At 46.2% G+C, this 27,310-nt stretch overlaps 1 long non-coding RNA gene across 2 annotated transcripts; it reads right to left on the reverse strand.

Moving 5' to 3' along the window:
• Positions 1–5,769: 5,769 nt before the first annotated feature.
• On the reverse strand, positions 5,770–9,604 carry LOC124708460. 2 transcript variants are annotated; one of them, XR_007005151.1, is made up of 4 exons: positions 9,495–9,604; positions 9,277–9,341; positions 8,555–8,618; positions 5,770–6,459 (listed from the first exon to the last, which is right to left on the reverse strand). It is a non-coding gene; the product is annotated as an uncharacterized LOC124708460 (long non-coding RNA). The 2 variants fall into 2 exon arrangements; XR_007005150.1 differs by having other exon boundaries at positions 8,555–9,341.
• Positions 9,605–27,310: the final 17,706 nt, after the last annotated feature.

Genomic DNA, 27,310 nt, shown 5'->3' on the forward strand with positions numbered 1-27,310 from the left:
AGCTTAGTACATTACTATTAAGGGTCCCGCTAGGATCCCATGGCTATGGATGAAAGATATATGAGTCTCCTCTAATTCCCCCTTAACCCCTGTGTTAGAGGATTAGCATGAGGGTGTCACTTGACGCCTCCTTCTCTACCACGTGTCCAAGAGTAATCCCATCTCTTGTCCTTAGAAGCAAATATCGCATGGTAGACTTCATACAATATCAAGAGAGAAAAGTAATACACAATGATAAAGGAATGAATAAAACATCTTTATTTCAATTGTAATCTATAACCATGGTTTCACCATATCTCCAAGAACAAAGGAATCTACTCACACATAGAAGTAGGAGACATCATCATAGTAATGAAATGGATCAAACACATATGGGAAATGAATTATTGTTCATATCTACCCCAAAGTATAAGAAATACAACAAGATGTGGCTGATTGATGGTGATGATGGTCTTGGTGCAGCTGATGTTGATGGAGATGATGCCCAGTCCTCCTTAGATCCGAGTAGTGGCGAGGACCGGTGCCCTTCTGCTAGTTCCCCCCTCCAGGTCCCTTTCGGAGGTGAGGTTACTGTGTTTTCTGGTGTCTACGAATGTCAGATCTCTCCTTCATCTACACGGGGTGAAACCATTTGAAGAGACGAATGCGGTGGAGGGTCATACGATTCCGCCGTACGGGTGGGCTCTGCCCGTACCAATGGTCGTCAAACTCCCTGATTGCTTCGTTATGACTGTTTTCTCAGCAAGCTTCTCTCACGTGCTAAGGTAAATATATTTATTGCTTTAAATGGCCTTCAATCATCATATTTGTATCCAAAAATGACTATTCCATTGATCATGTCCATTATGTCCTTCCATTCGGAGATCCTGTTGAAACTAACATAAAAGGTGCACATGCGCACCGTAAAATACCAAAATCATATCACTACTAATGCAAAAAAAACATAAATTAAATATGCTTAAAATGTACTCATCGACTTCCCCAAGCTTAGACTCTTGCTCATCCCGAGAAAGATATCATCTTGATGGACGTGGTCATCGCGTGAGTCGTTAAAATACATGAGGCATTTGAAGTAAATGATGACCATAAAAAGATGTAGAACCAAACACGGGCTCTAGTCCACTTACGCAACTCAAAATGGCTTAGTTGGCTTCCACACCTTAGTACTAATAGTTTATAAGAATATCAGTTGTAATATGATGCACAACTATTAGCCCGGCCGAATGATTTTGTGAGGTGATTTTCATTCTCAAACATGTTTAGAACTTTGCACATCCACTTAAGATTCAACAAATAGAGTGGTCACGAGCTAGCTAGATTTTGCTTTTCAAATTTCTTATCTTGTAATTGGGTCGATGAACCCCCTAGATTCCTTCTATACTCCTTGATAAACGATTTAACCGTACTTTTATTGGGGCAACAAGTTTTAGACGTACTATTTTCCTTACCAGGGTATCTAAGGGGACTAGAAGGTTTTTAATGAGGTGGCTTGCTAGCTTAATATATTTGGTTTATTTCAAAAAAAAAATTCAAGAACTCTGCATGGTCTCTTTTGTTTCCTCTCATGACCATGTTGCATGCCCTTCGCACATTTCTTATTTTCTTACACATATTTTGTAGCACTTGTGTAAATGAGTTAGGCATGCTTTCAATCTCATGAGAGGAATCAAAATGGATCAAAACTTTGAATCGAATACCAAGTTGACTATGAATTAATTCACTTTATGTGGTTTGAGTATCCACCTCATCTTGTACGCATTCAAAAAAAAATTGGTAGTTTTCATTTGCGTCTCTTTCTTTCTTAATTTTTTAAAATGACATACTATCAAAATTCTTCACATATTCCATAAGTATCAATAGTGCGGAAGACTCTATCTTCACTTATCATGTACAAGTAAAGTAAAACTCATCCTACATCTAGTAAGATAACCACAAACTGAAATACTTTAAATATAATAAAAACTCAAAATCCTTAGGACATATTTCATACTACCCTCCGAAGAAACTAAAGTTACAACTTATTATGGAAAAAATTGAAATAGTAAAATAATATGCATGCGGGGAAAATAAACACGCTAAAATTGTAAAAGATAGATTACAAGGTCTTGAAGATCTCCCCAAGCCTGGAATCAAGCTAGGTTGGATCAAATAATCCATCGCGGTTATTTGATACCGTGGCAAAGCCTTCTAAGGTGGAGTGATGGTGTTGGTAGCTCGGTGAGGATCAACCACGAGAGTCTTGTTTGTTGAAGTGAGGATAGAGACTTATAGCTTATATTGCCGATTGAGTGTCTCCACATGGTTAACTTGAGTCTTTAATACCATGGAATAAGAGAACGAACAACCAAGACATTGCCACATTACGCACCTATCCATCGTCGAGCCAAAAGCCCTAGATTCATTATCTCCCTTGGTTCCTTAGAGATCGCCAAGATACCTTTTTATATGTAAGTTGTATATTTGTTCTCCTCGGCAATAATGTTTGAAGGTAAGAGTAAGGTTTATCTCATTTCGAGAGGTCTAAACCTGAGTAAAATATACGTGGGAGATAAGGCGGCAAGTCAGCTCATTTCCAACGTGAAGCAATGGAGGGCTGGGCAGTAAAGAGAAGCTAGCCAAAATCGAGTTCTGTAATCTTAAATATTCTTCTTTAAAAACCGATCTAGAAGCCGAAAATAACCATGAAAAGCCAATAAGCCATCTTGGAAGTTGGAAGCACGCAGCTGAAAGAAAACTGTTGCCACCGTTGCTCACAAAGCGACATGAAAAAGGCAACATCATGCAGTAGGGCCTCCTGCCTCCAGCACATTCAGCAAGATGCATCAACGAACGCAGAGCCACGCAGCGTAGGGTTGCCAGCCATTGGCGACCATACCGTCATATGCATGCTTCGCTAGCTTATCTGTTTCTCATGCTGCTGCGTCTGGGGCGTTCATGCTCAGGTTTCTTTCTCTGCAGGCTGCAGGGTATATATGCATATGCTTATCCTGACTGCAGAAGTAGATTTTACCAGGCAAATGGATTGGCGGCGACTTTATTAGGATCTGTTGAACTTCGATGTCTCTTTGTAACTTGTCATGTTCGTACAAAAGAATCCTACTGATTCAGCGGAAGTAAGTCGAGGATGGATGGTGACTTGGTGAGTCGCTGGACATCGTGCTCGCTTGTCCTGTCCAAGCGAGACATCGACAAATTAATGTAGCCATGAACAGAGATCGTGCAGAACCAGAGTTGGTCGCCTCTCCCTCCCGAGTCGCCTCTCCCCCGGGCGGCTTCTTAGGTTCCCCTTCCCACAACCCTAAGTCCCCCACCTCACGTCCCTCTCCTAGCGGCCGTTGCCGCCAGCGTTGGCAGTGATGGCGGCGTCTATCTGGCCGATTCGGCGGCTCGGCGCTGGGCAGGGGAGGTGGTTTCTTGGCCGCGGTTCAGGGGAGATGATGGGCGGCGACGGAGGGCCATGGGCGGCGCGACTGGGCGTGGCCGGGCCTGAACGCCTCCACCAGAGCGGCGATGAGGAGGGGGTGGTGTGTCGCCGGGCGCCAAACCGCGCGGTGGTGCTCTAGGTCGTGCTCTAGGTCGCCTCGATCCGATCTGGGTCTTAGGCCAAGATCTGGACCGGGTGGGCCTAGGCAGGTGTGGTCCTGGTATTGGTCCTTGCCACGCCGACGGGCCGTACTGGACTGCCCTCTCCATGTCTTCCGATCTGGTTAGTAGTTGACCGGCGGCGAGGAGGCTGCTAGTCTTGCGAATAATGGTGGTGGTTCTCGGATTCTTCTCGCGCCAAGTGAAGATCGGTCGTAAGCTTGTTCCCATGAGTCTGGCTGGATTGTCGTGTTCCGCAGATTTATTGTGCGATCAATGCATGAAGATTGCTGGATTAGGTGGTTTCGGTGTGTGTACCCATGTATCTAACCGTTTGGTTTCAAACGGAGCGCTTTGAAGCTCTGCCGGTTGTTAATATCATGGAGCACGTTTGCGTTCCATGGTGCTGTCGGAGAATGTCAAGAAGGCTGAGATCGGTGGACTACAATGGTGGTCGGGTCTTGGTGGCGATGTGGAATTGACTTGGTGTTTCGTGACTTGAATCAGCGACATGTAAAGGAGAAGCTTAGAGTCTTATCTTTCAGGGTGAAAATCTAAGGTCTGGCCTTAATTGATTGTGTCTGACAATGTTCTTGTTGAAGACATTGTTTTGAGAATGAGAATTTTCTTCAGGGTGAAACCTAAGATCTATGATCGGGCGATGACAGTGTTTGTGCAGTGTTTTCTTTTTAGAGACGTCCCTTATGGAGAAACTGATCTTCTGGTGTTCTTTTGGTGGTGTGAGTGTTGCTGATTCAAGAAATATATCACTGTAGCGGGACTTTTATTTTTGTAATTTTTTTTGTGTATGCATCCTTTATGATATTAGAGCATGACATTGTTGTAAAGACTGGGTGTAATTGTTATCTTTGCAATATTAATATATGCTCTTTATCAATAAAAAATAAACAGAGATCGTTCTAATTCAAATGAAACCATTTTTTGTCGGCTTGCATTTCTATTATGAGTACTAGCAGGAATGGGCGCGGCGGCACGCCGCGCCAACCGTGTAATTTGATGTGTTAATAATTTTAAGACCACATTTGAATTGATAAAAATGATGAATATTTTGTTGTTTACACAATGTGTTTCAAGGTGGGTGATAACGAAATTTGATACACCATAAATTGAAATTATGTACACAAAAACCTGATCATGAGAACCAATTAAATAAGCAGCATCAAAAAAAGGGAGAAATTAAGTCTGCTAAGAATAAATGGTACTGCATATTGTCATCATGCATAGAGCGCCAGTGAGTATGCACCGGTGGTTATAAGGAGTTTTTTGTAGCTTAGTGGTAACACTTAGTAGGGAAAATCGAGTTATAAAACAGTAGTTAGCCTGTCGTATTAATATATACTTGGAACTCAATTATATAGTTCATGGAAATGTCTTGCATAAAATACATGGACAGTAAATTCGACATCACTTTTCTAGCGAGAAAAGCTAAGCTGAGATGCTAAAGTAGCACGGTGCAATGGGTCATGTCGGTGTTCCCATGTATTTGAGTTGTCAGTGCTCGGGCGTGTTCATGGTTGGAGAGGATGGTGAGCTCTTCACTTGGTGCACAGTGTACTTATTTAGTGATGTGATGAGCACTTCTTAGATACATTAGTGTATCATATTGAGAGCTGATAGACACACCCAATGATGCAAAAAAGAAATCAAAGAAATCCTCCTTGGCTCTCCTAGTGCATCTATGATATTTGCATCTAGTACACAAACGAATGGTCATATCCTTAAAATTGATTGAATTACTAATTTGAGGGAAAGGACATCAAAGTAGCAAAGAAAATATTGATCTGGCATAGTTCAAACATTTTAGAAGTACAAAGGCGGTCTGGCGCACCCGTGTATGATATCAATGTCGGCATTGTTAAACCCATTTTACATAAAACAGTAATAGTGATTGGCCAATTCTTTTTAACCTTAGAGAACCCAAATCCTTTCTGGCGCGTATTCCAACCACTTTCGAAAGAGGCATTCCAGCCCAAATGACATTGCATAGTACTTCTGTAATTAGTGACATGCTTCCAGCAGGTTTTATTATATAAGGATATAATTGACTCATATTTTACACAGGCAGAACAATACCTGCATGAAAATAATAGGATACACAGGCACATGATACGTTTTTTTCTATTAGTTACCTAGTAAACATACATGATTAATGTCACTTACACCGAATGGAAAAAATCAACAGTCTGTGTGTTGATTCAAATAGAGTATATGTCTTTACAACCTGAATTTCATCTTTAAAAAATACGAAAGGAACTAAAATCAACCACCTGCTTTGAAAGGATCCAACTATCAACAAAAGCACTTCTCAGTTTAGCCATGCCAGTCTAGCAACAGAACTAAAAGCACTTCTCAGTTTAGTCGTACCAGTCTCGCAACAACACTGGCATTAAAAGGATTGGTCCTCTACTTGTTGATCCTTCGGGAGCCAAATTTGCTCTCCTGTAGCCAATCGCAACTTCGGAAGACAGACTTGACGAATTTGTATTCAAGTGGTCCACTGAATCTCAAATGTTATTATAACATATATAGGTTGGTGATATTGCCATGAATATGTTCTTGAAAATATTGATGAGTCGTTAAAAATTCAGAAATGTATTGTTGAAATTTTTGAAATGAGTCTTGCTTAAGGCTCCATTTTTATCTTGCTGAGAGTAAAAAAATTAAACTTTAAAGTGAAAGAAATAATAACACAGAGTTACATAACTGTGTGTTTTAACTCACTTGTTTGGATCTTCACTGTTAAGGCCAATCTGGCAAAAACTCTTGGAAAAAATTCAGGGAGAAACCCAGTGTACTTAAATGAATGGTGGAGTTACCTCAAAAGACCCACAGATAATGACACCACAATTATAGAACCTGCAAAACTGTTGCTATATAATAAGAACACTTACTTCAGCACAGTGTCTTTATGCTCCTAAATGTTAGAGATAAAATTATTAAGCTAAGGTTTCATCTATTACTTGTCAGACCAGAACGTTAAACTCCTCTGTTACTATGGAGAGCAAATACGCAATACATATATGTGAAATCAGCAAGGGTCTAAATATAGTTCCATTAAATGACTTTTTACATCTCCCTTTGTGAGATCATCAAAATGACCTAGAAAAGTGAGAGTGAGATATGTTCCTACAGAGGTGCATGATCTAAGTACTTGTATAAATAAGCATAGAGGAGCATAACCAGATAGCAGACTATATGATCATATACCATATATAGAATGAAATAGCAATGTCACTATTTGCAAATTGCAAAATAGACAATTATGAGCGTAAAATCCATGCTCACAAAGGAACTCAATGGAAGAATAATAGAAAGAAGAATAAGGACTTTATGACATAACAGAAGGGTGATGGGAAGAAAATGCATGCATGTTTTTTATGAAACTTAAGACTTGTATCTCAAAGTTTTTAGCCTCTAACTGTTTGCTAGGAGGCCTTATGGAACAAAATATAACTGTTCGCTAGGAGACCCAAACAATGATAGAAGGCCTTCCTGGTGATGCTATAATAATATGAAAAGTCAGGAGAACTAATCAACGTTCTAAGCCATGTGTCTTGAAAGATGGGTTTGCACGTAAGGGAGGCTGGGAGAATTATGCGACGGACCCTGGGTAATTCTGTATGTACTGTTAATACTAATGTATTGATTAACAAACTTCTTATTTGCATAGCTATAATTTCATACCATTGCATAGTAGGCCGGCAGTTAGTGCAAACATGTAAGGAACTGAACGGCCTAAATAATTTAAAATTGCAGTCCATGTATCGTAGAAATGGTTATATATTAAGATGGATAGAAAATTTGTGAAAGTATGAACGAAAAGATTTGTACCATATATGTCCCCAATAAAGTACAAACAAATAACCAAAGTTTGGGGGGACCTCGCTCACACATGGCATGAATGGCGGGCAAGTGCGGCGACAGCAAGGCCACGGTCACCCAGCTCGAAGGCGGCAGACGCAGCGGCGACATAAGTAATTGGAGGCATCACAATCCAAAAGTGTAAAGAAATCCTGTAATTGAACATATTATGGAAAATTCTCTTAATTCTCGCATGTGGAACATATAAAGCAACGTAAGAATTAGTGGAGCTAATAACAAAGGAAAGAAATCTCTCACTGATATGTGTTCTTGCATATTCCCTATCATTTTTCTTCTTCTGTGAAGCCAATAACCAAGGCTGCAGTGCACAATATTCACGTGGATTATCTATTCCTAGAGGTGAGTTAACCACCCTCATGGGCCATTCTTCTTCTTGCAATAGTTGGTTTCGATGAATTTATGTTTCTTCTTAGGCGATCATCTCACTAAAATAATGGCTGCATATATGAGTTCTCCTTTTAATTTCCCTGTTTCTATTTCTAGTTATCTCAACATCATGTAATTTCGATATTCATGTTTGCCAGTTATCACCAAGGCCATTTTCTCATGTTGGTGGGGTAACCAAGGTTATTTCATTTGTTCATGATCACGAACCTGTATATATTATGGGGCTCTTTCTCGCCTTTGTACTATCCTATGTTGTATGGTTGCAGCATATGATAACTACTTATATCCTCCATGGCACTGTAAGAATCTCCACACCTCTTTTACATATATTAGATCCTGGTGTTTCTTTGGTTGCCCCAAATCTAAGTTGTTTGTACCAAGAAATTTCTTATATTTTTTCATTGCACCTCTAAGTTGTTTGTACCAAGCAATTTCTTGCATTTTTACATTATACAGCTAGAATCCGTTGCATTGTTTCTGGTGCATTTTCGTTTCAACAGAACATTGGCACGCCTAATTTTCCAGTTGCTATGCTGTCATTTGCAAGTGTCATGTTAAGTGGACCATACATAAACTAAACATTGTTTTGTAAAAAGGAAATATAGCAAGTACCACTATACGACTTGACACCAAAACGCTTAAGCTCAAAAAGTATCACAAAAGTAAGAAGATAGTGCATTACCTGAACAAAGTCAGGTAAACGGAATTCCAAACTTCGAGAAACATTCTTTCTGCCTGAACTTGTCCTGCAATAGAGTACAACAAATGCATCAACACTTTGTATGAAAAAACATAGCAGGAAGGTAGTGAAGCTACAGAATGCACACACAAATGGTACAACAAAATATCAATGAAATGGCCAGCATTAGAAAAATCTAATGTATCGAAGCACAAGCTCGAGCATAGTATATGATATAATTGTGAAACATTAGTTCTTACCATTGTGTCATTACGTTATCAAATTCTCGGGCAGAACTATAAATCACTGTTCTTCAGAACAACATTAAACTGTACATACACCTGTCGCACACAAAATCAAAGCCCTCGCATATCCATCACAAAATTCTAATCCACAGCAAGTAAATGATGCCTAACACATGACTTAAAAGAAATGAAAGAAAAGGCAGAGAGATAGAGACGTCACACAAGTACAACATGGGCACGCTGCTGCTGCTCTCAGAAACACTATTTCCCCGGTGATATTAATTCCACTCTTTTTGCAGCAAGCAGACCATTCATCTTGCCAGCTGCAGCTATACTCGTGTGCCTATTTAGCCTAGAGATAAGTAGTTTAACTACAACAGGAATAGAGGAAAAGAGCAACCAAAAAAAAATGGACGTTAGCACCTGTGAGGCATTCTATCAAACATGTTCATTGCAGCTACACCATCGAGGGAGTAGCACCTTTGGTTGTGCATCTGTGGCGTTCCCATTTATGTTGGTTCTTTAGACAATGGCGCAGTATGGAGCTGCAAAAAACCACGAGAGGATCAATTGGGGAGAAATTGAGAAAAAGATTAGGAGAGGTGGAGCGAGCCAGCTGCACATATAAGAGTCTTCCTGTTCTAATTTGGGGATGTTGGAAATGGGATCCACCGCCAGCGACAGAGTAGAGATCTCACCATGGAAGAATCCCAATTCTTTTTTGCTCCGACTCGCGCCAGCAAATCATCACGGGAGCCTACTCCGCTCCTCCTCCTGAGCTCGTCTGCGGCAGGTGTGGCGGAGTTGACGGCCTACTGTCGGAGTTCTCCCAGCGACCCGCCTCCTCCTCACGGCTCATGGTCGTTGGTGGCGAGGTGGCTGATTCGATGGCGGTCTGGCAGCGTCCTCCCCGTGACGTGCCCCATCGTGCTCAACGGAGGCGTCCCGGCGGAGCCTCCACCGACGGGCCTCACCGTGCTCGTCGTCGGCGGAGGCCTAGCGGAGCCTCCCGCGATGCGAGACGCCTCTTCGCGCTCATCGGACGCATCCCGGCGGAACCTCCCGCGAAGCGCTCGCCGGCGGCGGCCTGGCCTTCATGCGATGCGCCTACTCCACGTCGATCTCCCGTGTCCCTGATGATGATTTAGAGAGATTTTTTTGACATAAATGATTTAGAGAGAGAAGGGATAAGGACAGAGAGCACGCGTTCAGTGGTGGGACTTGATCAGACACTTCCAGGACCATATCTTAAGCGGTGACCTCCTAAAAAGTTGCCACCTAGCCAAACCAAACCTATTTTAGCAAACGACACGAAAGCCTCGTGCAAACCATGACATCTTGGACATGCCACTGTCTCTGTCATGTCGCTGCTATGTGCACACCAGCAATGCACCACAACAGCTCATCACCAGTGCACCAACTCCAAAGTACAAATAAAAATACTACAGAGCACCCAGCTGTACCCAGAAAAGAATCCGTGTAGATCAAACTAACAAGTAAACAACCGTGTTGATCCAAAAGAAAACTCAAAACTCTAAGAAAAAACGAAGTTGTTCAGGTTTAATATAGTAGTTATGCAGTACTGTAATGCTCGAGCAGAGATGTGCCGGCATGGGGTTACGCATGCATATGATTTTTGCGAGAGCGTTTGGGCAGGCATAGAATCGGCTCGGCTGGCGCCACAAAAAAACTTCTACTCCATTTGATACAAGCACTTAGCCACACTATAGAGCTGCTTATAGTAATAAAATACTAAGATATCACTTACATTTCTACTTAGAGATCTTTAAAAAATGCTTTGTTTCTTAGTTAATTTTCAACTGTTGTCTTCTGATAAACGCCGACATATAAAGGAACATACTAACACAATGACTATTGGATACTAGAGCTGTGAATCTCTAGGGGATTATCAAAGTCACCACACAAGCTCTGCTATGGACGAAAATGGCGCCACCCACTGAAAGAATAGTCTACATCCATTTGTTAAGAATATTACTTTCAGCCTTCGAGCATTTGTCAGATTTTAAGATTACTTTCATAAAAATAAATTGTTTTTTTTGGTGCGGCCCAAGACGAAGCCAACCATTATGCCGATCTTTTCGGATCTGGGATTGGAAGTTTTCCATTATGCTATCTGGGCATTCTGATTCATTATAGGAGGCTCACTTTGGCGAAATGGAAAATAATTGGAAAGGAAAAAAAATTATCTCTAGGTGGAAGATTAGTTCTCATAAACTCGGTGCTCACGAACATGGTCCTATATATGATTTGTTTCTTCCAACTGCCTAAAGGATTTTTAGATTATTTCTAGTCCAAATTTTTGTGGCAGGGAGATAGTGAGAATAAAAAATATCGGTTGACTAAATGGAGTATTGTTTGCCGCCCCAAAGATTAAGGTGAACTTGGTGTGCATGGTCTTGAAGTTAAGAAGAAGGTCCTGCTAGGAAAATGGATGGCCATGTTGTCAACTGAGGATAGTGTTTGGCAAAATTTGTTGCGAAGAAACTATATCGGCTCAAAAGCGATCTCTCGAGTTAATTGGAAATCTGGTGACTCATTTTTTAGGCCGGCGTCATGGCAACTAAAAAATACTTTTTCCCACATGGCTCTTTCTCCATTAGGGATGGATCCGAGATAAGGTTTTGGGAGGACAAATGGTTTGGAACAACCACACTCCAAGAACAATATCTAGCTTTGTATAATATTGTACGTCATAAAAGTGATATCTTACGCAAGGTGATGGAAACATCCCCACCTTCTATGCCGTTTATGCGAGATCTTATTGGGCCACGGTTGACTTCTTGGAATGAACTAATACAATGATTAACTTCAGTCCATTTGGTACATGGGCCCGATGAATTTCGCTAGGGACTTACCAAGAATGGTGTATTCTCGATTGGTTCCATGTATAAAGATTTAATCCATCCCATTCAACCAGTTTTAAATAATAAATCTATTTAGAAGAGGAAGATACCTCTCAAAACTAAGGTGTTTGCTTGGTATGTTCTTCGTAGTGTTATTCTTACTAAAGATAACCTTGCAAAACATAATTGGCATGGTTGTACTAAATGTGTTTTTTGCCACAAAGAAGAGACAATAAAACACCTTTTATTCCAGTGTCGGTTTGCGCGATCTATATGGTCAATCATTCAGATGGGTTCAACCTTATACCCCCCACGCAGTGTTGCAAATATTTTTTGCAATTGGCTAAATGGAGTGGATCATAGGTTCAAGGTTCTTATCAGAGTGGGACCGACAGCCGTTATATGGTCGCTTTGGCTATATAGAAATGACAAGGTTTTTAACGTTCAAAATTCTTCTCTAATGCAGGTCATCTACCGATATACGGCTACGCTCTTTTTATGGTCGTAGCTGCAGCTCTTGGAGGACCGAGACCTCTTTACGAAGGTGTCTACACGGTTGGAGAATACGGCCAATAAGTTTATTACCCAACATGGGTGGCTACATAATCGTAGGATTACGGCTACTATGGTGTAATTAGCTTCTCATAAGTTTTTCAAGAATTCTAGTTTTTATCATTGTGAGACCTTTGTACTTGGTTTGGATGGTTGTGTGCACCTTGGTGCAGAATTTGCTTCATTGATTAACAAAGTGCCCTTTATCGATTTTTTTTTGTTAAGAACATTCCACAAACTTAGATTTAATTTGCAAATAAAGCCTTTGTGAACGTATTATGTGATGGTATGAACATAAACCAATTGTTTCGATAGTTTGCCTTGCAAGGGGTGTTTTCCCCGACACACACAGAGAAAAACCCTAGATCTCGCGTCGCGCCCACATATAAAGCCCGCGTGGTGCCGACGGTGCCCCTAGCGATGCCCCTCGACTCCCTCCGCCTCCTCCACCCCTCCCCTCGCAGCCGCTAGAGGGCGTAGCCGGGCAAAGCCTGCGTGGCACCGGCGGGGCCCCTCCTCTCATTCACGCGGTCGTGGTGGCGCGGGCCCCCACGGCCCATGAGGCGTCGTGCTGAGCGTTGGGTGCGGCGGTGTGGCCCTACGGCGGCGGCGCGGAGACGACGCGGGCAGGGCGTGCCTGCACCGGCGGCGGCTCCCTGGAGTAGCCATGCGGCGGGCGGCCCGAGCTCGGGCCATGGAGGGCGGAGGAAGATGATATCTGCGTGGGTAGGTACGACGCGACATGTAGCGGCGAGCTGCCCGTCCAACCTAGATCGGTGGAACTCCCGGCGAGGTGGTGTGCAGCGCAGGGGATCTGGCTACCGCAATTCCGGGTAGGGGCAGGGGCCCCGGGCCCATTTTCGAGCCCATCTCTGCCTAGATCTATAGGCATCTTGCAACCATGGGGGCTGCAGGTGGCCTCTGTCAGGTGTTGTTTCCCTGGTTGCGGTGTCGGTTGCGGTTGCCGGCCTACTCCTCGTTCAGCGTCCGGAGGCCTCGATGCAAAGTTCCTTGTTTTTCTGTTGTTTCGCAGTGTGAAGACTTGGGAAGCCGGGGTGGCGGCCCTGGAAGGTGGGAGCCAGGTTGGTCGGCGGGCGTGCCACGGGTTCTGGTGCTGATCGGTCTCCTTGGTCATCGTGTGGACGGCGTGGAACCGGCGAGTCGCATGGTGTGGTAATGGTTCGACGGTTGCTTCGGCGACGGCCGTTACCCGGTGGGGAGGACATAGTGATTTTCGCTAGGGGAAACCCTTGCCCTTTGGGCCACGACGGTGGCGGCCGTGGACGTCGCTCCCTTCTTGAAGGCGTCACTGTGGCAGCACTTGGTCTACCCACATACTCTGGGTGAAAACCCAAGATCCCCGGATCGGGTGGCAGCGGAACTTCTGTGTCGTCATCTTTTTGAAGATGCCACCTTGGAGTTACCATGTCGTGCGGTTCTCTGTTGTGTGGGTGGCAGAGGTCCTCCTTCTGCCCCCCTCTTCGGCAAAGCTTGCTTCATGTTCTGCACCCGTGGTGTTTCTTGTTGGGCGCGTCCTTGGTGTTCCTCATTGGTCTTTGAGCTCTGTTGGTCGATACCTGGTGGTGGACGACATCTGGTGGCGTCTACGACGGTTGTGCTGTCTGGCCGGTTGCGGTGGTTGTCGGTTTGCCTGTGTAGGGTGAACACCGGCTCGACAACATATCCCGTCCTACGTCTGCTCTTCCTCTCCGTAGACTGTAATAGTCGTGCCGGGTGTTCTCGTCTGGTGGGTTTTACCTTGTGTGGCCCTTGTTGTGTATGTGTGTGCAGTTCATCCTTGTAAGCTTTTTTTAAACATAAGGCCTAAGCCCTGCTTTAAATTAATAAAGCCACGAAGCCGGCAGATACAGAGTGCATACAAAGCAAACACAGCGAACAGGACACAGAAACACAAGGTAACAAAGGATAAAAAACTACGAGCTTCGCTTGACACGCCGGTTTCATCGTCTACTCGAACGCCGACACCAGGAGAAGCAGGGGCAGTAGGGAGCATCATCCGCAGGCACACAGCTTGCATTTCTGCCACAAGAACGAAAGGAGGCCAGCATACGGTCTCTGACTCCGAAGAGGGATCCCTTCCCTCTCGCCCGGATCGCGGGCGCCGCACCGTCGGAAGGCGCAGAGGTTTCCCCAAGAACGCACCATCGCCGAGACTACCCAAAGCTCAAAGGAGAGATCAAGACCAGCTGCCGCATCGGAAGCCACGCCACGGCCACCGCCACCCACATCACCGTCCAGAGGACGCACGCTGACGAACGAAGGCGCACCAGGAGGAACGGCAGACAAAAAGCAGCAATCACCACCAGACCCAAGCTTGCGGAGCAACCTCAAGACCTGGCTCGACGCCGCACAAGGAGCACCACCAAGAACCACCACCGACAATAGAAGAACCTTGCCAACCACCCAACAGCCCCGGACGGTGCCTTTAGGAAGGGGAACGACATCTTGACGCCGCCACCGCCCAAGCAGGGACTAGGGTTTTCACCCTGGGCAGGGGGTTGGGTGGGGAGGGAGAAGGGACCTCAACGAAGCCTCCAAGGAGGGGATCGGCGCCAGGGGCGTCGACGACGTCGTGGCCACCGCCGGCCAGAGGTTTCCCCCGGTCCCGACCAACCCCACCACCAACTACCCGGCCACAAACACGCAGATCTAGCCGAGAGTTGCGAGCTTCACCGGTCGGGGGTGGAGATCTCCCCAGATCTGACGCCGCGGGCCGGCGGAGGGCCCTTAGCGTCGCACCACACGTTCGCCGCCTCCCCGCCGCCCGCACGGCCGAGGACACGGGCCCGCACCACCCACGGCCGCCGCTCGACGCGTAGAAGACGGCGTCGTTTCCACCATCCGGAGCCGCCGCTCCGGCGTCCAAGATCCCCACCGGGGTCACCACCAGCCGCAACCGTCCCCGGATGGAGGAGGGATTCGCCGAGCAGCGCCCCAGCCATGGCTGCCGCCGCGCAGCAACCAGCCCCCATGCTGCTGCACCGCGGAGCGAGGACCACGGGCCGAGGAAGGATTCCCCGCCGCCCCCTTCACCGTCGACGCGGCCTTCGGCCGGCGTCACCTCTGGGGGCGACAAGGAGGGGCGGAGGAGGAGGGGGGCCGGGTGGCGGCGCGCTTAGGGTTTCGCCCCCTCGGTCGCCTGGAGGGGGCGATGCGAGGGGAACGGTTCTCCACTGATTAAGTTCTTGTGTGTGACAAACGATCAGCACTAGCGCCATCCTTGTAAGCTAGGTTTAGCATCTTGTATCTGTTTCGCTGTTAAGGGTGTTATTAATTTAATGTCAAGCAGTGTTGCCTCTTATCAAAAAAAGGGAGTTTTCCCCTCGGCAGCATGCCAACTAGGCCCTAATGCCAACGATCTGCATGTGTGGATGTGTTTGAGTGTGTGTGTGACTCAAACAACTCTTCAAATCCTTGAGGTTATATGGGAGAAACATCAAGATGTAAAATTGGACCTATAGGTGACATCTCAAAGGTTGTGATGTAACTTTAAGTTTTTTTAATGTAGATCTTTGTTGTTCGTGTGCATTAAATTTATTTAGTAGTACTTTAAACTAGTTTTGTTAACTAGATCAAGTTGTTTGTGAAATAACTCATGCCACTACGGGCTACCACGCGTTGCGCATTGGCTGAGTCTTATTTTATGAGGTGAAACCCTAGATCACAGTGACCCTTGTTTAAGGCATCGTCTATAGATTGCTCGGACTTTCTTCGCCATAAAAACCCTCGATCTGGTTTTTGGTGGTTAAATTGGGCAAACCACGGGGCTTGTGCAATGTTCGTAGTTTTGATGTTACCAATGGTGGTGGTTTTTTACTGCTGTTTTGGGTCACTGGTCGCTTTGGCGGAGCCATGTTTCATTTCCTTTCCTTTTTTTAGGACGTGTGTTCTTGATGCCTTGTTATTACGTTGTCCTAAATACCTATTCTAACTGATATGTCTGTGATATTAATATCTTTCTTTTATCAGGGGAAAATGCTAGCGAGTGCAGTGTTCAAATTAGAAATACGGGGCGTACTGATCACATGACCCAAACTGTCCCAGACGACATGGGCTTGGAATGGATCAGAACAAAGATTATAGATAGTGGACTTCAGAATAGGCCTGCTCATGCCTTCCTGATGCGTAACTACGTGCGTTTGTTGGCGTTATCTTCTGCACTTCTGCAGGGTGGTGTCACTTGTATGTTTTTTCCTAAATAATAAAGAGAAAATAGAATACTTGCAGAATCTTGTAGCATCGGATTCTGTCTAGGTCAGTGAGATGGGTTCACCTGCGCGTCGTGAACGGGCCATGGACCATGAAAGCCGAGTCGTTTGGTAGTCTGTGAGGCCTTTTGCGCGCCGGAGAATGAACCCAGACCCAATCGTTTGGTTGCCCGTTAACAGTACTTTCTTCCCTGCTCGTGCAACCCACAACCTGTTTGGTTGCAGATAGCTCAGTGCTGCGGTAACCCCTTCACTTAGAGTGGTGAGATTACCCAGTACTGAATAACACCACACATCAAATTCACTTCATCACAAAAGGTGTTGGTAATACACATCAACTACTTAGTTGGCGATGCATCACAAACGAAGCAACTACTTCATGATGCATCACAGGTTCATCACGAGGGGTTAGTATATACCACCTCGAACAAGTTCATCATTACAGACCGGGGATCAGGTTGTACCAAGTCCTAGCTAATGGAGGGATACAAGATCACCTCTCAAAATCAGCGGATCATGACGAAGAAAGCAGAAGCACTAAGCAGGAAACTGGTTGCGGAGCCAGGTCCTAAGCCAGCTCCTCCTCTCCGGTGGCTGCAGCTTACGGTAGACGGCATACTCTGCTTCATTGTCTGCAATGAAATCGATAGCTCTGACCAGCAAGTTAGTTTGGAACAGCTACGCCTTGTACACGAACTGGGAGTGAAGATCGTCTTCATCTGAGCGTAGTTGGTGATTGGGGTGCTGACGTACTGTCGGTGCTTCGGGTAGCGCTGCAATCCACAAGGAACAGCTGTTAGTGCGGACGATATTGACAAATATATACTTTCAGATCTATGCAGGAACTCAATGAGGCTTCGTACCTGGATGTACTCGTCCATCGCCCCTTCATCACCGCCGTAGAAGCAGCAACCATCTTCGCTCCAGTCCAGAATGCGATCGGATTTCATCTTCGTAATGACGCTCCACTTCGTTCTCCAGTTTCTGATGTGGTTGTACAGTTGAAAAGTGGTGACATGTACGCCGGCGAATGCAAGAACATCCGCGGCTACCTTCTTCATCTGCTGCTCCTTGAATCCCATGTTGAAGCAGACGCCGCTACATATCAATGCAAGATCAAAGAACTAGCAGTACCACATGGACATCCTTAAGCACTAGTATATCAATGAACTACCACTAGCAGATCAATGAAGTACCACTAACAGATCAATGAACAACGAGATAAGTAAGAGCAGCCTTATAGTCAAAGGAGCCACACGCAGCACCGAGGTCGGGGAAGCAGGGGACCCTGACGAAGATGCAGGCACCACCACCATCCTAGTGGACGAGTCAACGGCGAGAACGGTCCCCGTCGTAGAGTCAGATGGAACCAGGAAAACCTCCACAACCTCAACCGGCGACAAAGGAATATCCTGCAATGGATTCATTCAGACCCCGCTTGTGTACCCAAAAGCTCTAGATCTAAGGCTAGGGTTTACAGAAGCTTACCACAACCGAAGTCATCGATGCAGAGGAAGAAGACGACCATCCGCTGCCAGTAGCCGCCGCCACAGCCGCCGTCGCTGCCACAAGCCTTGCCGACCGTGCGGGCGAGGTAGAGCCGGCCATGTCGCTAGATCGGGAATGGTGGATGAGCTCGAAATGGGGGGAAATGGGGGATTTGGATTTGCCGGTGAGAGAGACGCCCCTATATACGGTGGTGAAAATTCAAGCGCGGTGACCGAATTCATCCCGTCGAGATTTCGCTGTCCCGCGCGAGCTTCCGCCATCTCCCGCGGTGGCTTTGTGAGGATGTCGCGTTCTCCATTTCTACGGAAACGGGGGTGACTCGGTAGAAACGGCCGAATCGGGCGTTCCTCCAGGGCCTGGTCCGAGGGTGCTTTGAGAAGCAGTTCCTGCAAGAATGCAGCCTCGGCCAGGTAACCAAACAGGCCGAAAAAGCTGGGCCGATGCGAGCCAAGGGGCATGCAGGCTACCAAACGCGCCCCTTGCATTCTCTTTCGAAACAGAAGCTTGTACTACGGGCGCGTTTGCTAGGCTGCATTCATTTCCTGGCTTACAAGATGGACTTACCTACGCGTCGCGAACGGGCCATGGGCCATGAAACGCGGGTCGTTTGGTAGGCTGAGCGGCCTTTCTGCACCGGGGAGAGAAGCCAGGCCCTATTGTTTGGTTGCCCGTTTTCAACCCAACTTGCACACATGAAAACATGAATCAGTAGTTTGGTTGCTCAAATCACAGTTCCATATCCTTACCACAATTCAAATAGGGTGAGAATACCATGTCATAGCATGTTACATACGATCAGACACCATTCAGAAGAACAAGATCCGCACGATCACCACGATGAGGAAGGCGATGATGTAATCTTTGACCCGACTTGGACGTACCTCCGGTGGTGCTCCTGGTAGAGCGTGCACTTCGTCCGGTGGTAGCTGTGCTAGTGGCACTGGCTCATCTATGCCTGATCTTCCAGGAACTCATCTTCCAGGAAGGTGAGGTACTCTTTGATGTGCCTCCTCCAATATTTCATACCCTCGGTAGCCATTGTTGGAGTAGCCACTGACCTGGTCTTGACAGACCCTCCATGAGCTGTAGATTCCTCGAACCCGTCCGCGGAATACCACATACCACCAGCACGGCACAAGAAGAACATGTAATCGATCAAATCCATAATCCAATTCATAACAGAGCAATAGAACTACACAAGTGTTGACAACAACTGATAAACTAACAGGGGCATGCATGATCATTCCAAAAGTGGATCACAAGTTCATCCTACACTACTATGGTGTCATCCTACCACCACAACAAAGGTGGGTGTATCCGAACACCGCAAGTTCACCATGACCTGAGGGGTTAGTATATACCACCTCATCATAGTTACAAAAGGGGACCATCAAATGTCTTTCAACCCTGCTACTGCCAAAATGTACATCATCAGCATCATCATCATCAAGTTCATCACCTCCATGCATGCATCCCCTAAACCACCCTCTCAAGGGCACCACTACACCTTGCAGTGGTACTTGGCAAGGTAGTTCCTTAGCCAGAGGACGCGGTGTGGCTTAATCATGTCCACAAAGTTGCAACCCTAGGCCTTGTGGTCGAGGAGGTGGCTCAGCGCCGCCATGAGATCATCATCGGTGAAGCCAAGCATGTCCAATGACCGCATTGTACAGGTCAGGGTGCATGTTCGTGGGTTTGTTGTACCTAATGGCCTGTGCGACGTTCTTCACATCAACAATCATGTTGGTGAAGGCCACCGGCACGTCGTCGGCGAAGGCACCTCTATTCCTCTTGCCGGCGTTCGCCTTCTCAGGCGCGCCTTCTGCCTTCTCAGGTGGACCATCGAGGTTGACCGTGTCGGACTCCTGGGTTTCAGCATCCTCAGGTGAAGGATTTGCTGCAGCCGAGCCCAGGGGCTCACTGGATCTCATGGCGTCCTTACCGGTGGCGAGGCCGAAAGAGAAGATGGTATGCATCTCGTCGTAGTTGGCAATGGGAACATTCAGGTACTCCGCATCCTTTGGATGATCCTACGATACGAAGGGACAATGATGTTAGTTCTGCTCGTCGCTGATCAAAAGACTAAGTGAGATGGACTGAGCGTGCTCACCGCGACGTGCCTGCAGTAGTGCTCACCCACAAGGATGATGCATTTGATATCCTCACACCACAGAGCCCCGCTTAGATCGCTGATAGCTGTAAATAACAGTGCTAAAAATAATCTTGATACGTTGGGACTCCAAGTGCATACTGTTGTATCAAGAGAGTATCTTCCCCATAAGGGTGACTCGAGGGTTTATATCGAACTCTCGGGGAACTGGATGGAAAATTATTTCTCTTCTATTTTCTTCACGCAATCATGCAAGTAAGTAAATGCCTTGTGTTCCCAACTCCACCGTGTGGTTGTCAAGCACAAGGTTTCGCGTAAGTAAATAACACAAGTAGTAATAAAACAAGTAGTAAACTAAACTAGACAAAATAACTAAGTAAAACTGTAAAGAGATTGATTGTTTTTGGTGTTTTGGATGCAAATAAGAAAAGTAAATATTTTTGTATTTTCGGAATAAAATAGTGCGGCTAATAGAACACAATGTAAATACAAGATAATGGTGTTTTTTATGATAAAAAGTGGACCGGGATTCATGGGTTCACTTGACTATTCTCTCGTAAAGTTGTAGTTGTGGTGGATAAAAGCAATTCATCAATGATATATGAAGGTACAAATCATATTATATGTAAGATCAGAATTAATATGGGCATCACATCCTAACATAGAGATGATGCAACACACCTCTCTTCTGCTCCACAAGAATGAAACTTCATCAATCCTGCATTAAGAATTAACAGAGCATAGCAATAAGTACTTTGACATGAAGTTTGAATATCAAATATGCTACCTTGAATAAACAAGATCATCATTGCTGTCACATGATGAACATAGCACATGCATTCACTTTATCCCTAGCGAGGTAGCAAAAGAAAGGCAAAGCCGTAATAGATCATGAACATATTGTCACTATCCAATCACGAAAACCTTGCTACTCCATCTAAAACACACATCACCCCACAGACGCTCTTGCATAGATGTTGGGTTAGAACATGAACTTAAGAACAGGGTACGTAATATGCATTTATCAACACATCTCACAAATATAATACGATCAGATCTCATAAAACAATATCATAGAACAAGGATCCACCACATAGGTATTACAAATATGACCATAATCATGATAGGCAGCTCATATGGTACTAAGTACTATGAAGAACATGAGAGAAATAAATCAAGCTACTGCCACAAACCCGTAGTCCATAGGTGGACTACTCCCTCTTGGTCATGGTGATGATGAAGACGTTGGAGAAGTTGGAGATCCCTCCGGCGGCGATCCCGGCGGAGTTTCCCCCTCCAATCTTCTTTGTAGCAGTCTCCGTTTTGGTGTTTCTGTCTTTCTGCGGCGCTCTCCTCCCGAGAACTCTTCGGGGCCATATATATAGTCGTTTTTAGGGAAAAATACGTCGGTGGGCGAAAGAATCAAGTCAATCGGACGATCGAGGTGCGAACGGAGGTGGGTGGCGTGGCCAGGAAGTTGGGCCGCGCCACCTGGCCTCGTTCGCTCCTCGGGCCTCTCCAGGTGTGCTCCATAAGTCCATTATGTTCCTCCCGATGAAAAAATGATGCTCCAAAAATCCCATGTCAATTTGACTCTGTATAGGTATCTGAAAGTGAAAAATACGCGAAACAAGATTTTCCTGTTCTGCGGGGTTATAAACCAAATAAAGTGGATCATTGGTAAATCCCCATAAATCAATGTAAAACATGGCATTATCATCATATCTGTTGCAAATATGTGGGAATTCAATATGATAAAGGACAAAGTTCATATATGTATTTTACATGCATCAATCACGGAGCCTGATAATGGTGAGCCACCTCTGCCTCCACTTCCTCAGGTGGTTGTACACCTGAGTGGAGCACGCAGAGACACCATAGTGTTCATACATGCCCTTCGCCATAGCAGTCAGATGGACTTCCTTGAATCCTTTGTCAGTTCTCACTCCGATCTTGATCAAGCTGCACATCTTCTCCAAGACAAAGCTGGACATGAATGGAAGCCATTTCATGGTAAAGATCCCTTTCTGTGAGGCCTTCAAGGCCCTGTCCGCTTCCATGCGGTTCTTGTTCTTCTTTGTGGCGGCCAACCTAGCCGCGACCTCTGCCGCTACCTGAGCCACCAGGTCAGCCACATGCCCATCGACAACCGGAAGAAGGGTGACCGCCACCTTCAACTCAAAGAGGGGCTGTGAATCAGGAACTTGCGAAGGGATTTGAGAGTCCCCAACGTAGACAAGCGTCTGGCTAAAGTCATCACAGAAGAAGTCCTACACACATTGTAGTACATATAACGTGAATCTACTTGGGAACAAAATTAAGACATGCCTACAGTTGACAACACAAACCATACCAACAGCATCCTAAATCAGACAAGCAATTCATTGCAACTATGAACATCACAAACCCCTAGCAAGATCATGGTAGGTTAACCCATTTGGGACAAACAAGCAACCGGAAATGTGGAACCCTACAAAGATCATGATAGCTCAACACAATACGGACTAACCCCTGCTACAAGACCAAACCCTAGCCAAGATATGACAACTCTTAACCTAGATCTAAACATAACCGAGGTACCGAGATACGGGAATTCTTACAGTCATCGCCGGAGGTGAAGAAGTGCTGCACCAGGAAGAAGATGAAGCCGCCTAGATGCAGTTGTTGGAGATATGCTCAAGAGGCAATAATAAATTAGTTATTGTTATATCTTAGTATTCATGATAAATGTTTACATCCCATGCTATAATTGTATTAACCGAAACATTGATACATGTGTGTTATGTAAACAACAAGGAGTCCCTAGTAAGCCTCTTGTATAACTAGCTTGTTGATTAATAGATGATCATGGTTTCGTGATCATGAACATTGGATGTTATTAATAACAAGGTTATGTCATTGAATGAATGATATAATGGACACTGATGTCTACGGGTGCTTCTATTCTTGTAGACAGTGTTGGGCCTCCAAGAGCAGAGGTTTGTAGAACAGCAGCAAGTTTCCCTTAAGTGGATCACCCAAGGTTTATCGAACTCAGGGAGGAAGAGGTCAAAGATATCCCTCTCATGCAACCCCGCAACCACAAAGCAAGAAGTCTCTTGTGTCCCCAACACACCTAATAGGTGCACTAGTTCGGCGAAGAGATAGTGAAATACAAGTGGTATGAATGAATATGAGCAAGTAGTAACGGCGCCGTGAAAAGTGCTTGTCAGGCGTGCGGTTGATGGTAGTAATATTGCGGGAAGTAAAGATGCGATAGAAACGATAAACAAGCAGACGATAGCGATATTTAGGAACAAGGCCTAGGGATCATACTTTCACTAGTGGACACTCTCAACATTGATCACATAACAGAATAAATAGATAGATGCTAGACTCTACACCCTCTTGTTGGATGATGAACACCACTAACTGTGTAGGATTACACGAACCCTCAATGCCGGAGTTAACAAGCTGCACAATATTCAATGTTCATATTTAAATAACCTTAGAGTGCATAACAGATCAACATAACCAAACCAAGTACTAACATAGCATGCACACTATCACCTTCACACTATGAAAGGAGGAATAGATCACATCAATACTATCATAGCAATAGTTAACTTCATAATCTACAAGAGATCACAATCATAGCCTACGCCAAGTACTACACGATGCACACACTGTCACCATTACACCGTGCAGGAGGAATAAACTACTTTAATAACATCACTAGAGTAGCACACAGATATATTGTGATACAAAACACATTGCAATCATAAAGAGATATAAATAAGCACTTCACTATGCCATTCATAACCGTGAATAAGTATTCTGTGAAATATAGCCTAAGAGACCCACACGGTGCACACACTCGTCACCTTTACACACGTGGGACAAGGAGTCTCCGGAGATCACATAAGTAAAATCCACTTGACTAGCATAATGACATCTAGATTACAAGCATCATCATATGAATCTCAATCATGTAAGGCAGCTCATGAGATTATTGTATTGAAGCACATAAGAGAGAGATTAACCACATAGCTACCGGTACAGCCCCGGGCCTCGATGGAGAACTACTCCCTCCTCATGGGAGACAGCAGCGTTGATGAAGATGGCGGTGGTGTTGATGGAGAAGCCTTCCGGGGGCACTTCCCCGTCCCGGCGGCGTGCCGGAACAGAGACTCCTGTCCCCCAGATCTTGGCTTCGCGATGGCGGCGGCTCTGGAAGGTTTCTCGTACCGTGGCTTTTCCGTCTCGTGTTTTAGGTCAGGGACCTTTATATAGGCGAAGAGGCGGAGTCGGAGGGTCGACGAGGCGGTGACACACTAGGGGGGCGCGGGCCCCCCCTTGGCTGCGCCAGCCTGGTGTGTGGTGGGCCTGTGGCCCCTCTCTGGCGACTCTCGGGTGTTCTGGAAGCTTCATGCAATCCTAAGATGCTGGGCGTTGATTTCGTCCGATTCCGAGAATATTTCCTTACTAGGATTTCTGAAACCAAAAACAGCAGAAAATAGCAACTGGCCCTTTGGCATCTCGTCAATAGGTTAGTTCCGGAAAACGCATATGTTATCACCAGAATTTGACCGGATCAGAGGTGGGCCGCGATTAAAGATGGGCTTGAAGAATATACCTGGAAGAAATACATGAATCGGCCTTGTATACAAAGTTTGGGCTAGTTTGCCCGTGTATCTGTAAATATAGTAGGATACGTGTCGGTTAGATAGAATTTGGCTCGTGCACGGTTGGGATTATTCCCACATTAGCAAGTCTACGGACTATAAATATGTATCTAGGGTTTCTGAAATAAACAACAATCACGTTCACCACAAACCAATCTAGGCGCATCGCCAACTCCCTTGTTTCGAGGGTTTCTTCCGGGTAAGCATCATGCTGCCTAGATCGCATCTTGCGATCTAGGCAGCACACGTTTATTCGCTGTTCGTGCGTTGCTCGTGCTTGAAGCCTTGTTGATGGCGAGCAACGTAGTTATCATAGATGTGTTAGGGTTAGCATTGTTTCATCGTATCATATGCTTTCGTCCATGCAACCCTTAGACGTCTAGCCGCCCTTACACCTATCTTAGGTGTAAGGGCGGCACCTCGCTTGATCGTTATTTAGTAGATCCGATCCGTTATGATTGCTCCTTGTTCTTCAAGGATTAGTTTAATATCCGCATAGTTAGGCCTTACAAACGGGTTGAAGGATCCAGTGGCACGTAGGGTGTAGTTTGCTAGCCCTAGATAGGATGTTCCGGGGATCAACTTCATGTTGGTTTTTAGGCCTTGTCTAGGGTCGGTTTATGATCACCGTGCGTGTCCGCCAGGCTCAATCACGCGTAGGATGTTCCGATTATGTGGTGAAAACCCTAAATCGTAGTAGGTCGTTTTAGCTTTATATCGATCAAGCAGGACCACCATGTGATCGTACACCTCGTACGAATCATGGGTGGATCGGCTCCTTGAGCCGATTCACGGGACAACCTCGAGAGCCGATCGAGGCTCGTATTTAATGTTTACGTGTATGCCATGCAGGAAACTAAGCGAAGAAAATCCATCACCTTCCTGATCAGGTATAGGTCAGGTGGCACGCCCTTGCACCAGCATCGGACGTGCGTGCTGAGTCTTTGCGGGCCGTCGCTCGAGGGACCAGGGCCAGCCGCAGTCCTGGGAGCCTCCCGGCTCTCTTGTGTTGCCCGTCGCTGCTCGCCGGTGGGTTTCTGACCGCAACACATTCTGGCACGCCCGGTGGGACCATCTTCGACATCAACTGCATCGCCATCTACATCTGAGATGGCGGAAGGTACTCCGGTCACATACGAAGATCTGACTGAGGAGATTAATTTCATGGTAGCTCATTCGCTGCACCGCCATTCTGAGAGCCTGATGAACACTTTGGAGCGTGTAGCCCTTCGAGTGATCCAGGAAATCATGAGGCATCAGTACTCTCCGTCAGGACCAGCTCTAGGGACTCACCAAGGAGAGATTCCACTCCAGTCCCGACCACCGCTGCCATTCGCGTTGGCAGCACCAGAAGTGCCGAGTTCACCGGCATACGTCGTCTACAAGATCGGTGGTGACCCTAGTGATTACCAGTTCTTGTATGAGGCGCCTAAGGAGATACCTCACGAATACACGTGCACATACGTGCCGGCATCGCATGAATCGGGCACTCACGAACCAGGACCGCAACAGCGGGGACTTCGGGAACAGCGAGGAGGAACTTCGGGAACGGATCTTGAGAAGCGGACGTGGCTAGCTAAGTACGCCACTCCGACGAACCTCCGCAGCTCAACTCCTGCGGTTGGCTCGAGCTTGAAAAGCAAGCGTGGCTGGCTAAGTATGCCACTCCGGCGAATCTTCGAGTTCGACTCCTGCAGCCCAGCACCGCGGATCGGATCGAGTACAATCTTGAGAGACCGGTTCGGCATGGTGCCGAAAAGGAGGGCAATCGGCTATTCCAAGCCGTACCCCAACGAGTACGATTTGATCCCACTACCACCCAAATATCGGCTCCCGAATTCTCCAAGTTTAGTGGGTCGGATGGCTCCGGCTCAATCGAGCATGTGAGCCGATATTTGGCACAGTCGGGCACGATCTCAGCATCGGATGAGCTGCGTGTGAGGTTCTTTGCACGGTCCCTCACGGGATCGGCTTTCGGGTGGTACACATCGCTGCCACCGGACTCAATCCGGACTTGGAAGCGGTTGGAAGAGCAGTTCCACATGCGGTATCACTCGAGAGGCTTCCGAGGCCGGCATTGCCGATCTAGCACAAGTACGACGAAGCGCGGAGAAACGAGTGTCGAATACATCCAGCCGCTTCGGGACCGTTAGGAACCGATGCTATTCGGCTCGTGTGACCGAAAAGAAGCGGTCGAGTTGGCGGTGGTGGGTCTTGCATCACCGATCGAGGACGTGGCCTCCCAAGCGAGACTACCCTTCACCGGCGCATATGGTGCGTAAGCCGTCATTATATGAACAGCGCCACCCGGAGGTATACCGGGATAAATTCAAGCGTGCGGTGGTCCCGGTTGAGGCGGATGAAGATGAAGGCTCTGTGGGAGATCGGGAGGTAGCGATGGCTGAATGGACTCGGGGGCAAGCCCCGTGTCCCGCAAGTGGGTTAACCCACAAGGTCCTCCAAGAGGGTTTGACTTCGACGTGACCAAGGCCGATCGGATTTTCGACCTCTTACTTAAGGAGAAGCGGCTAAAGGTACCCGAAGGCCACAAAATCCCCACGGCACGAGAGCTGAACGGAAAGCCAT

Source organism: Lolium rigidum, chromosome 4, assembly GCF_022539505.1.
Source record: "Lolium rigidum isolate FL_2022 chromosome 4, APGP_CSIRO_Lrig_0.1, whole genome shotgun sequence".
NCBI classification, from domain to species: Eukaryota; Viridiplantae; Streptophyta; class Magnoliopsida; order Poales; family Poaceae; genus Lolium; species Lolium rigidum.